At 33.2% G+C, this 12,568-nt stretch overlaps 1 protein-coding gene across 5 annotated transcripts in view; it reads right to left on the bottom strand.

Annotated features, from left to right (window-relative positions):
• LRBA (LPS responsive beige-like anchor protein) overlaps window positions 1–12,568 on the bottom strand; it is a 549,008-nt gene that overhangs the window by 438,911 nt on the left and 97,529 nt on the right. The window lies entirely within an intron of this gene.

Here is a 12,568-nt window from a genome sequence, read left to right as displayed (position 1 = left end):
GAGTGCTGAGTTTTAATGTCAAAGGTTTATAATTTTTATCTCATCAAGATTATCTTACAGCTAAACATTACATGATTGCAACTGGTGTTACACTATGAAATGCTTCTCAAAAAAAGTGTAATACATGCTTATACGAAAAAGTGCAGGCATAATTACAGTATACTGATACAAGATTTGTTCCTGTAACCTACGTTCTTATAACACATATAGTAAATTCAACCTTTGGTGAACAAACCCTTAACTGAACCCCAGTATGGAAGGATGGTAGCAGATGCCCAAAGATCCATAGGCCTTTCTGAATCACAGGTATGTATGTGGTTAAAAAGCAAACCAAAGCATAAATAATGCACAATGCACACATTTCCTTCTATAGCTATTAACTAGTCTTTACTCATGACATGAACAATATATATATGCCAGGATGTGATATAGCTAAATCATGATTACAGAACATTCTAGACTGTGTTAAAGACATTGGATTTTATTCTAAATGAGAAAGAGCTATTAGAAAATTCTGAGTAAGAAGACAGGTTCTGATTTGATGAAGTATCATTTAGTCTAGTTGGAAAACTGACTTTAGGGAGATTATTTCTCACTGATAAAACAATTATCATCATCTAAGGAAGACAAGATACATACTACAACCTCACGGCATTTTTTAAAATAGATCATTTATTTCTATAATAGCCAGTGTTATAGAATGAGTTCGGTTTTCAAAAATCATTTGCTTTGACTATTCAAATTAAATATTTTAAACTTTTTTATTATAAAATGTATAAACAAACATGAATATATCATTAATATATACAGGTTAAAGAATATTTTTAATCCCATGTAGTTAGGTACCTACATCAAGAAACAGACTACTACCCCATGATTCCATGTGCCCATTGACAACCGACTTTCCACTCTCCTCCCCCTATCGAGAGGAAATCACTATCCTGACATTTCTATTAATTGTTTTCTACATGTTTTTAATAGGTTCACTGGATTATAAACATACCTAGTATGTATAATTTGAGAAATTAAGTATATCACAAGCCTAGCCAGCTGTGTAAAGAAAGGCGAATGTTGCCACAACTAAGTAAAGGCTCCCAGTGGAAGACAAGCTGTACAGGACCCGTGACATGAAACAGGGCTCCAGCTTCTCCAGGAGGGTGTAAAAGGCTATTCTCAGGAAGTCTACAGGCCACGATCATTAGGAAACACTGAGGAAATATGGAGGTCAAGACAACTGGAGCATCTGTGAGCAGCAGCATGGACCAACTAGTAGGTACCTGGCATGAATAAGATCCAGGAAGTAAACTACTTTATATTCTCCAATTCTAAGCTCATCATGGTCTACGTCTACTCTCAGAAGGAAAGCAAATCAGACCACATTTTTGAAGGGCAAAGTGAGAATCTTCAGGTGATCCAGGCCAGAAGACTAGGAGATTGAGCAGGAACTGAATTAGCACATGGTCAAGATAAGCCAAAGAGTCATAAAATGTGGCCCAATCTCATGTGGTAATTTGTCCTCAGGTATATATATATATATATTTTAAGCCATGAGTATAAATTGAAATTTTTACTTTATAAATATAATTACTTATTTGCTCTATCCTTTAATATTGAAAAAATTGTTTCAAAACACCAGTATTGATATTACATAAACATCTACTGAGGGAGATTATTATATTTCTTTTTATTACTATATAAAGAATGTCTTCTCATTATATATATATAAATATATATATATTTATTTATATATATATATATATATATATATATATATATAAAGGCAGCTAGCATTTCAGTGATAACAGCTCCCCCTATATCTGTATCTAAAGTCAAACTCTTCCAACTTAGATGAACTGTCACATGCCTACTACATAGCTGCCAACCTGAGATCTCCTCTTCACTATATTCCTACAGATTCCTTTCAACTCACTTCTGATGTTTCTTATATCTCAATTCTTTGTTTATTCTCTCCTTTTCATGCAGAACATCCTCTAGTGCCTTCTTGAAAAAGGGTACATAAGAACTAAATTTCTGAGAACTGAAAACAGTCTACCTTCATACTTAATAGATGGAGTATACAATCACAAATTGAAAAGCATTTATATTCAGAATTTAAAGGTATTTCTTCATTGCCTTCTTATTTCTGTGCTTACTGTTGGAAGTCTGAGGTCATGCTGACGCCTGATCCTTCACATGACCTACTCTGTTCTTTGTGAAATCTTGTAAAATCTTTTCATCGTTCCTAGAACTTTGGCTTGGCATGGTCGATTTTCATCCACTGCACTATCCTTTGGGCCGTTCTAGTGTAACACCTATCCTTTGGTTTGGGGAAATCTTCTTAAATCACTTAAGATATAATCACTTATATCTTCTTCTCATTTTCCTCTGTTCTTGCTTTCTGGGATTTCTATTTTTTACACATTGCACTAATCAGTCCTCCAATTTCCTTATCATTTCTCTATTTTCCATCCCTTTGTTTTTTGGTTCTACTACCTGGAAGAGTACCTCAACTAACCCTTGAACATGTTTTTCATATCTCATATGTGGCTCTAGACTAGTCACTTGACTTTTGTGCAGCTCATATGTTCCCTCTCTAAAATGGGTAGTTTAAGGGGAAATACAAACCTAGAAAATTTTAAATTTTCCCTGGAGCCAAAAGGGAAAGAAAACTCCCCCTGTTCTCTTTACCTATTTCCTTTAGAAAACCTGAAGTTGTAAATAATCTCTCTAGTATTTTGAGATATGTGTAAAACTTTTAAAAGGTAATAAACCTCTTGCTAGTTCTGTGTCCCAGGGATATCTTTTCTGGGGGTATTGGGACCATCTCTTTGAAATAAGAACATCAAGGATGATGGTGTCCTGTCTCCTGTCTCAGAGTTAAAGAGCCTAGATACTTGACTCCAAGATGTAACCTCCAAAATACACAAGAATATCATTTTTTCTTTTAGATAAAAACAGTACATGTATATAATAGATTGTATTTGCCTCACCATTTATAATCAAATCTGTTCTATATAGTGCTTTGTCTTTCCTTAGCAAGCCAACTTGTTTACTTTCTGTAAATACAAATATTAAAAATGCTTTTAAAATTATGAAGTTGATTTTTAAATTTCTCCTTTACTCCGTCTAAAACCTAAATGACAATTGAGCAATTATCACTGTTGTTATCTTTTTTGATACTGTTTTCCTAAAGGTATTTGTGACCGATAATTCCTAATTAATTACCAGTTATTGTTCTAAATTACCCAGCTAAAAGACTAGTCATTAATCTTCACAATCATTTGATAGCTAATCTATAGCTGTTTGCACTGTTTAGAAGGCACTTCTATAAACTACTAAAGATACTCATATGCTAATAACTACAACATTTCTCTTGCCATTACTTTCAACTTAATTAGCACTCAAATTTACTAATTAGGAGATAAAAGATTAATACAATACATCGGGACATTAACATTTCAATCAAAAATTAAACTATAAAAATTTAGACTTTTAAATGTTAGACAATGTTTAAGAACTGGTTTTCCTTTTTAAGCAAATGGATCTTTTGCATTGTATTTTATTTTCCTATGAAATACCAGCTGAATATGATATGCTAATTTCTAATTCTTAGGTTATCAATCTTTTGACAATTCATAACTCAGGCTGATCTTTAAAAATAGTTGAACTTTCCCATATGGGATAACAATAAGCATAGCTCAAAATGATCACCACTTCACCTAACCTCTTAAATGCTACCCTAATACAACCTGACAAGAGGGATATCAAGCATAAAGCCTAGGCTATCCTCAGAAAACTACCTAAGAGAATTAGTTATGAAAATAACATAAGTTCAATAACAAAAGGGAAGAATTCCCATGAGGAAAACAAGTCATATACATAATAAGCACTATACATTCATCATCTAATAAACTTAAAACCATTTTTGAATAGGTAATATATTTTGATGGGGTCTAGAACACAATACCTCGAACTACAGCATGTTGGCATACTGAATATTTTACAATGAAGGAATGTGAGAAACAACAGGTGCAGGAAGAACTCTAATCTCTCTCCAATCTCCCCTGAAGCGGATCATGGACACAGCGGGTAGAGGAGACCTCTGGGGCTGCCCTCCCTACAACCAGAGCAAAGGAGCATCCTCATCTCAGAAGACAGAACAATGCCAAGAAGAATCCTAATGAACAGACCTTGCTAAACGTCCCCTAGTTTACTACCCTTAGCTCATACCCTTTGTCCTATCATGTTTTTCTACAAGTTTCCAGTCTTTATCAAACCTAGTGTAAAAACACTCAGGCTTATACCTTTCTTCAGATTTTCGTTTCCTCGGGAAGGCTCCCATGCAATGTAAAACTTATGTTAAATAAATTTATATGCTTTTTTCATACTAATCTCTGACAGTTTAATTTTTAGGCCCAGACAGGGGCCCTAAGAGGGTCAAGGAAAAGTTTTTCCTCCCCTACTTTACGTGATTCAAACATAAACCAGTACAGAATGTAAAAGGCTCCCTCCCACTACTAGTCCTCACCTGCATAATTCTCCAAACAACCAGGCAACCAGTTAATTTCTTATGTATCTTTCCAGAATGTTTTTTGTGCATACACACACAAATATAAATCCTGATTTTCCCACTTGTTTTACTCATTAACATCCACTATACACACTGTTCCACATTTTCTTTTGGCATTTAAGTATCTTGGTGAACTATCTCAGGATAGTTTTAATTTGCAGATCCTTACAATGAGCAGATTGAACATGTTTTTATATATCTAAAGTACTTTTACGTAGTCTTCTATGAGTTGTTTGTCCGTGTCTTTTGTCTTACTTTTCTACTGGATGTCTTTTCCTATCTATTTCTACGAGCACTCTATATATTAGCAATGCTATCTTTGCCCTGGTTTCTCAATAGTTTTTCTGAATTTGTCATTTACTGTTTGACTTTATGGTAGTTTAATGGTCACAAAAGGTTTTTTCGTTTGTTTTAATGTAGCAAAAATTATTAGTCTTTTTTTCTCTTCAGTGGTTCTAGATTCTTAATTATACTTAGAAAAATTCTTACACACTACAAGTTTACAGAAGAATTTTCTGTAGTTTTTTCTGGCAAATTTATGGTTTCTTTACCCCAATCCCCACCCCTTTAATTGGTCCATTCATAAAATTTCCTGGTACTCCAACTTTTTTGTTTTCCTAGATGAATCCTCTATTGTCCCAACACCATTTCCTGAATAGTCCATCTTTTCCCAGGTGATTTAAGATTCATCCTTTAAATATTGCCATTTGTGACAACCTGGATGGACCTTGAGATAATCATGCTAAGCAAAATAAGCCAGACTAAAAAAGTTGAAAATCACATGATATCACTTATATGCAGGATATAAACCTAAAAGCAACAAATGAACAGGGCGAACAGTGACTCAGGGACATGGAAAATGGACTAATGGTTACCAGAGGTTGAGGTGGGGAGGAGGAAGAGAGGTGGACTGGGTAAAGGGAGTCCAAATATATGGTAGCTGGGTAGGGGTAGAGGGTAGGGGATAGGGGGAGGGTGAAGTGAGTAAAGGAGATTAAATATATGGTAGCTGAAGGAAACTGGACTTTGGGTGGTAATCAGACAATAGAATATACAGATGTCAAACTATAATGTACACCTGAAAATTCTATAATTGTATTAACCAGTGTTACCCCAATAAATTAAAAAAAAAAAAAGATTCATCCTTTATAACATACTAAAGTCTTGTATAGAATTCCATATACTCCATATTAGTATTTTCCTGGGATTTCATTATATTTATAACCTAAAGAAATGTTACTACAACTTTATGATTTGAGTCTTGCTAATACAGAAAATGTTTTTCCATTTGTTCATGTCTTTTCTGTGCCTTCTAGAAATGATTTATAAACTCTTCAGGTAATTCAAAGTAGAGTTTAGCAATCTATTAAAGGTATTACTGACAGTTTACAAAAATTGCATTATTATGCCTAGAAACACCTGGAAGTACCAGGAAAATGCAGACATTTAAGTTTGGACTTTATTAATGAATAATCATTTGCAAGACAAAAATATTAAGAGCAAAAGGAGATGACATTCACAAGAAATTTTTTGAAGATGTGCAGAAGAATAGATGATGAAAGAAGATGGTTCACTAAAGACAGTGAGTAATTTGGTAAAGCAACAGATTAAAAAAGCATCTCTAGTAGTGGTGAGAAATAAAAACAGCAAGCAGTGTGAATAGTAAACAGGTATTGGACTATTAAAGGTTTTGTGAACCTTGAAAAGGAGTCAGAATTTTATCGCACAGGTAAGGGTAAGCTTTATTTATCCACTGCTTGAAAAGTCAACTATATGATTTAACACAGAAATTAAGAATTTTTTTCAAATGAATTTGACTTGTAAACCCTACTATTCTACTCATATGTAACTTAAACCAACCACAAAAACAAAAACAAACAAAAGAATAAAAAAAGGGGGCGGGAGGATGCCTAAAATGCCTGTTTACAATCTGAGGAAAAAAAGAGAAAAAGCAAATTTAAAAGTAGTACAATTATATTTTTGTTTATATTGAAAAAGACTATCTCATTAAGCTTTAGTCCATTTCCTCTGTACCCTCTTCTTAAACAGGCCTCATCCTTAGCAGACCTACATCTCTTGAGCTTCAGCAAAACATCTAAAGTCAGTTTAGAGAATCCCACATCCTTAACATCTGATCACCTGGATATCAAATTCCTCATCCTCTACCATCCCCCAAATGATCAGCCTGGCCTGCCTTCAGCAAGAATCCTGTTTAAAGTCCATTTAACCAGAATCTCCCTCATCCCAGATGTTTCCTCTCAGTAATTTTCCATTCGCCTAACCCCCTCCCCACTCCTACCCTGTGCTCCTTGGCTATAAATCCCCACATTCGTTTTCTGTATTTGGAACTGAGTCCAGTTCTGCACACAGGTCCCTCTTCCCCTATAACAGTTCCTGAATAAAAACTGATTTTACTATTTTAACTATTGTCTGACTCTGATTCTCTTTAACAATATTTTATATAAACTACACATATGCTATATTTACATAACCCTATTCTCAAAGGCTTTATATTAATTTTCAATATTTTTCAAATTACCTCCAACAATTCTTCTGAGCAGTTTTTGAGAAATCCAGAATATGAAAACTAATTCACTCAATTATTTCCCTCTAGAATTTTAAGTGGTCTAATATTCTGATGTCACGTTAAAGTTTTAACTTTTGATCTGAAATTCACCTTTTTTAGTAAGCAACCCTAGAAAGTATAAAAACAAACTGTATTCTTTCATGAAATAATGTTGAGCAACACTTCCTTATTAACATCAAGCGAGGATGCAATTTAAACAGAAGCCTTCTGATCACTTAGTATTTTTTTACTCTCTATAAAAATCATACTAACACATGAAAACATTCTAGATTTGTTTAATTTTACTTTTAAAAATATATTCTTCCCTCAAACTTCCTTAAAGTATGAAAATTTCTATCTAGTCAATAATTGCTGCCCATTTTCATAACATGCTTGAAAACATACGTAAAATAAATACAAGTTAAGGTCATTTTGGTGAGCAATACCAGACATATATTTTAAAAATTGTGCCAATAGCTGAAATATCAGAATGCTTATTAAGCATCTGGCATATATTGACACATTTAATCTTCAGAAGTAGGAGTATCCTCATTTTAGCATAGTGATGTAAAAACGGGAAATGGATTAAAAAAAAGTCAATCTTAACCAATTTTATTTTCTTAAGAACAGTCTAGACAAGGGCTTTCATGAAAAGCTAAAGTATAAGTATAGATTTTAGATAGCAATTTAATATCTACTAAAACTTTTAAAATGTGCAGACATCTTCTGCTGGAATTAGAGGAATTTACCCTGTAAGAGATAATTATACAGGAGCAGGGTCATCGCTGCTCAAAGATAACGGAAAGCTAAACTACAGTGTATACGCAACATGTAATATAAATCAATAGATTTTAAACATCACCTCCACCAATTTTTCAACTAAAACTTTGGAGAATACCAGAATATGAAAAATAAACTTGAATCATTTACTCAATCACCCCTTCCTAGAATTACAAGTGGTCAGTCAGCACTGAGATGTTACATCAAAGCTACAGCTTTTGCTCTTCACTTCTCCATAATATGATGCACTATATATACACTTAATAACGTGCAGCCATTAAAATTCCTTAAGGAACCAACAAAACAAAACAGAAACAGACTTATAGAAACAGAGATCAAAGGCATGGTTGCCAAGGGGGAAGGGTGAAAAAGGAGAACTGGAATATAGTCAAAAATATTGTGATAAGTTTACACGGTAACAGATGATTACTAGAATTAGTATGGTGATCACACTGTAAAGTATGTTAAGTGTCAAAGCACTATATTGTATACCTGAAACTAAATATTATATACAACTACACCTAAATAAAATTATCTTTAAAAAAACATAATTCCCTAATGTTGGTAAACCTATGGGGAAACAGGTACACACCACTGGTAACAACATACTGGTGCGCTAAGTTCTACAAAGCAATGTGGCAGTGCACACAAAAAGCTAAATATCAAAACACTTATTGTGTATTGTTTTTAAACATGTATTGTTTTTAAAATTAAATAATACTATTTTTAAAAAGTTTAAGCCAAAAAATATTTTAGCAATTAAGTATAAAATGGTAACAATCCATGAAATGTGGAAATTTTATAACTCTTAAAATTAAAGTAGGTAGCTTTTAATTTTATTACATAGCCACCATAAACACACACACGAACACATGGATATTTACATATGCTAATTTATATGTTGTGATTGTTTAAAAAATAATTTTAAGATACCATTTAAGAGAAATCTAACAAAACTGATTTCCACCAGCTTTTTACTCAACCCAAACTGTACTATCTTCTGATATAAAATGACTTAAGTATGTTTTAGGCATTTTATTACACTGTTAAAAGCAAATAAAATCTGAAGATAGTTCAAGAAATCCAAGATAATTAAATACTTTACGCAAACTGATCATTTGGAGAAAAATATAATATAGCATTTTTAACCCATGTGAATAACTTTTACTTGTTGATTATTTTAAGTCATAAAGCCATTCTACCTTGTGGCTATATAGGTCTAGACAAAACACAGTATCTAAACGTTTTAGTTTCATTGGTCTAGAAAACGAATTTTTTGTACAATTCTCATAATTCATGTAATTCTCATATTAAATGACTTAGTTTAAATTTTAATTAAAGAGTAAAAGCATTTTAACAAAATGAAAATAGTATTATTTAATTACTCAGCATAGTGTTCCATTTGAAGCATAAAAAAAGGAACAGAAAAAAGATACATACTGAAAATCTAAATAACACATAGGAAAATAATGGAATTAAAAGGTTACTCTTAACAGGTACACATTTGAAACCCTAAGACCAAAGTAACCGAAAGTGCAGTTAATACCAGAAAAGCCTATTACTACTTATGAAACCTAGTGCAGCCATTGGAGGAGAGAGATACAGTGACAAACAACTTTCCAGCTACAATGGTGGCAGGAAATCTATCAAACTGGACAATAAAATTGCAATTGAGTTTCTTTGGCTTTTTATAGCAGCTGAATGTATCCTGATGTAACTGCAAAAGCTATCCACTTCTGCAACATTAGTTTTTTACAGGCCAGTTCTTTATCAAGAACCATGTTATAAATTTGATACTGAGATTTAAAATGGCTGCAAAAAGGAAAGGATAATCATCACTTCAGTATCTTATGCATGCAAATATTTATAAAGCTTTAGAAGGAATATTTTCAGAGAAAATTTAGTTTCAATTATTCCTGCAGACTTTGTGACAGTGTGCTACAAAGTGTTCTCCTACTTACAGAATTACTTCAGCTCTATCCTAAACTTCATTAAATATTTACTTGAATAGCCTATTTCATTTAAAGTTGTCTATTTTATTTTAAAAATAGATGTCAAGATTTTAAAATTCCAAGAAAATTAACACAGCAATATTTAAATAAATTACATTATATAACAAAAAAGTTGATAAAGGAGATTCACACAAAGAAAAAAATTAAACAGTATTAATTAAACATTAAAATTAAAAGTGAAAAATCATAAGCCCCAACTTGTACCTTTAAATTTTTCTTTCCCCGCTCATGGAGTTAAATAAAGTTTTAGTATGTATTTTTTTAAGTATGTTTTAACAGCAAAACATGATAGGTCTGGTTTTACTCAGAAATCCTCCACAATTAACTTAATCAGTATGTATTCCACTTTATAATTATAATCCTAAAACTTGAGTCAAATACTGGTTCTTAGCCCAACGTAACGTAGACCAAAGACCTCTCAAAGCAACTATTTTTTTTCTTTTTTGCAAAGATTTAAAGCCATAAGTCACTGGAGTAAAGAAAAATATAAACTGATTCATCAAAACTATATATGCACACAAAATGTACAGTTCATTTTTCTTTAACATTCTCTGTACTGCGACATATGCTCCCAGAAAGACAAAAAAAAAAAAAAAAAAGATTTTCATTAAAAAAATAAAGTATTAAGAGGTCTTAACTGGGGGTCCATATTTAATTTATATAGAATTTCTCTATCTCCATACTTCTAAGGAGTTTATCATATTATATTAGGAGCTTAGTATAAAGGTGGGAAGGAGAAAATTTTATAAAAGTTAGTAAAAACAATTCCCTGTACACTACAGGGGTACTCATAATTTAGAGTGTATAAGAGGGTTTTTTAAAAAATACAGATTTCTGGGAACATCCCATGAGATTCAGATTAACATTCTGAGGTGGAGTCCAGGAAACTATAATAAAATGCACATTCCGATGAGGTGATCCACAAATCATACTATTTGATTATGGCATAGGAACTTTAGAAACAGCTGCTGCAGTTATTTCACGGATCCCTGATGAAAGGAAACTGAGGTACTAAGGCATACATGGGGTGGCAACAAATATTTAATGTGCAACTGCCAAGTACCCAGCACTATGCACAAATCCATGGGAAATATGAAGTATAAAACATTTCATCCCTGCTGAGCGCTTACAATTTAACAGTGAAAATAAGAACTCACTCTTAATCAATATGAGATATTATAGAATTATACATGATTAAAAGCTAGTTAGTCTACACTTGCTATATTACTCATTACTGCTCTTCTTCCTATGTGTCACACATTTATTCTTCCGTGCCTTGTGTTTTAAGTTTTCTATACAAAAATATATAAAGAAACACTATGTATAAATATTAAAAATAAACTACTTTTAGAATCTGTTCCTGATTCATCATTCTATATTTCACAGTAATTAGAAGGTACACGATTAGGAGAAGATAGGAACAAAAGGGAGGAGTGAAAAGGAAAAAAAGAGAAAGAATAAAGGCGGAAATAAGATAGAGGAGGGCAACTGGAGTAAGACCTAGACACAGAGTGACTGAAAGGAATGAAAGAGTCCACAGCGTGTTTAACAAACAGAGAGAGAGAAAGGGAGGACGGAAGCAGAGACAACACAGGCACAATTCATTAAAGACAAAACAGAGAAAAAAAGTAGGCCGAGGAGAGGGAGAAGGGAAGGGGTACAGAATGGGTGGAAGGATGTTGGAGAAAAGAACAGAGAAATAAGGGGAAAGAAAAGAGGGAGATAGTGGCTAAAATAAGAAACAGAGTCACAAGCAAAGAGGGAGAGAGCTAGCTAGGCAGTGATATAGCATAGGGTATATCACTGCCATCCAATAGCCAGACTGGAAGGTGCGGAAGATTGATTTGGAGGTTAGGGAAGAGAGGGAGTGAAGAACTGAGGGGAGAGAGGGAGTGAGAAAGTGAGGGGAAAGAGGAGAGGGAAGAGGGGGAAGGAGGGCTCTGGGAGAGGGAAATGACAGGGAGGGGAAGAGAGAAAGAGACACAGACTGACTTAAAGAGATATCAAGAGAAAAATAAGTGCTGTGAATTCATAAAGAATGACATGGCCTGAGAGTACAAAACCTGTCATTACAGAAGTGATTTCACTAGCTAAGTCCTGAAATAGATAAAGAATTTGGGTAAGTACAAAGGAACACAAATTGCATGCCATTTTTTAAAGACTAGAACATAGAGTGGTCAAGTGAAATAGTGGAAGATGAGGTAAAAATACTTTTTTCAACGGGAATAGCGAGAGTGACATAAAAATTATTTTGTAAAATATCTTATGTGTTCTAATCTTAAGAAGATTAAAACAAAGTGTTTATAGAGTGGGGTAAGTTATTTTTAGCTTAGTAAATCTAGAGGAAAATAATACCTAAGTCTACCAACCATTAGAAACACCCAGAGTAGAGGCAATCTGGATGGTCACATATGAAGAATTACAAATCAGTAATAAAAAGAAAAACTTCGAAGTAGACGAAAGATAAAACCTTGCAAATATAAGACCTCTTAATAGTATCAAGGGTTAGAGAGTGAAACATTACTTAGGACCTAGCAGTTCTGCTCCTACTTATATACCCTAGAGCAGTGATTTTTTTCAAGTTGAGAATAATTCAGTTGGAAGATCATGGAATCTCTCACTGGGGCATCAGCAGCAATT

This window comes from Pteropus medius, unplaced genomic scaffold (genome assembly GCF_902729225.1).
Source record: "Pteropus medius unplaced genomic scaffold, Ma_sr-lr_union100, whole genome shotgun sequence".
NCBI lineage: Eukaryota > Metazoa > Chordata > Mammalia > Chiroptera > Pteropodidae > Pteropus > Pteropus medius.
This window is presented reverse-complemented; position numbering and strand designations above follow the sequence as displayed.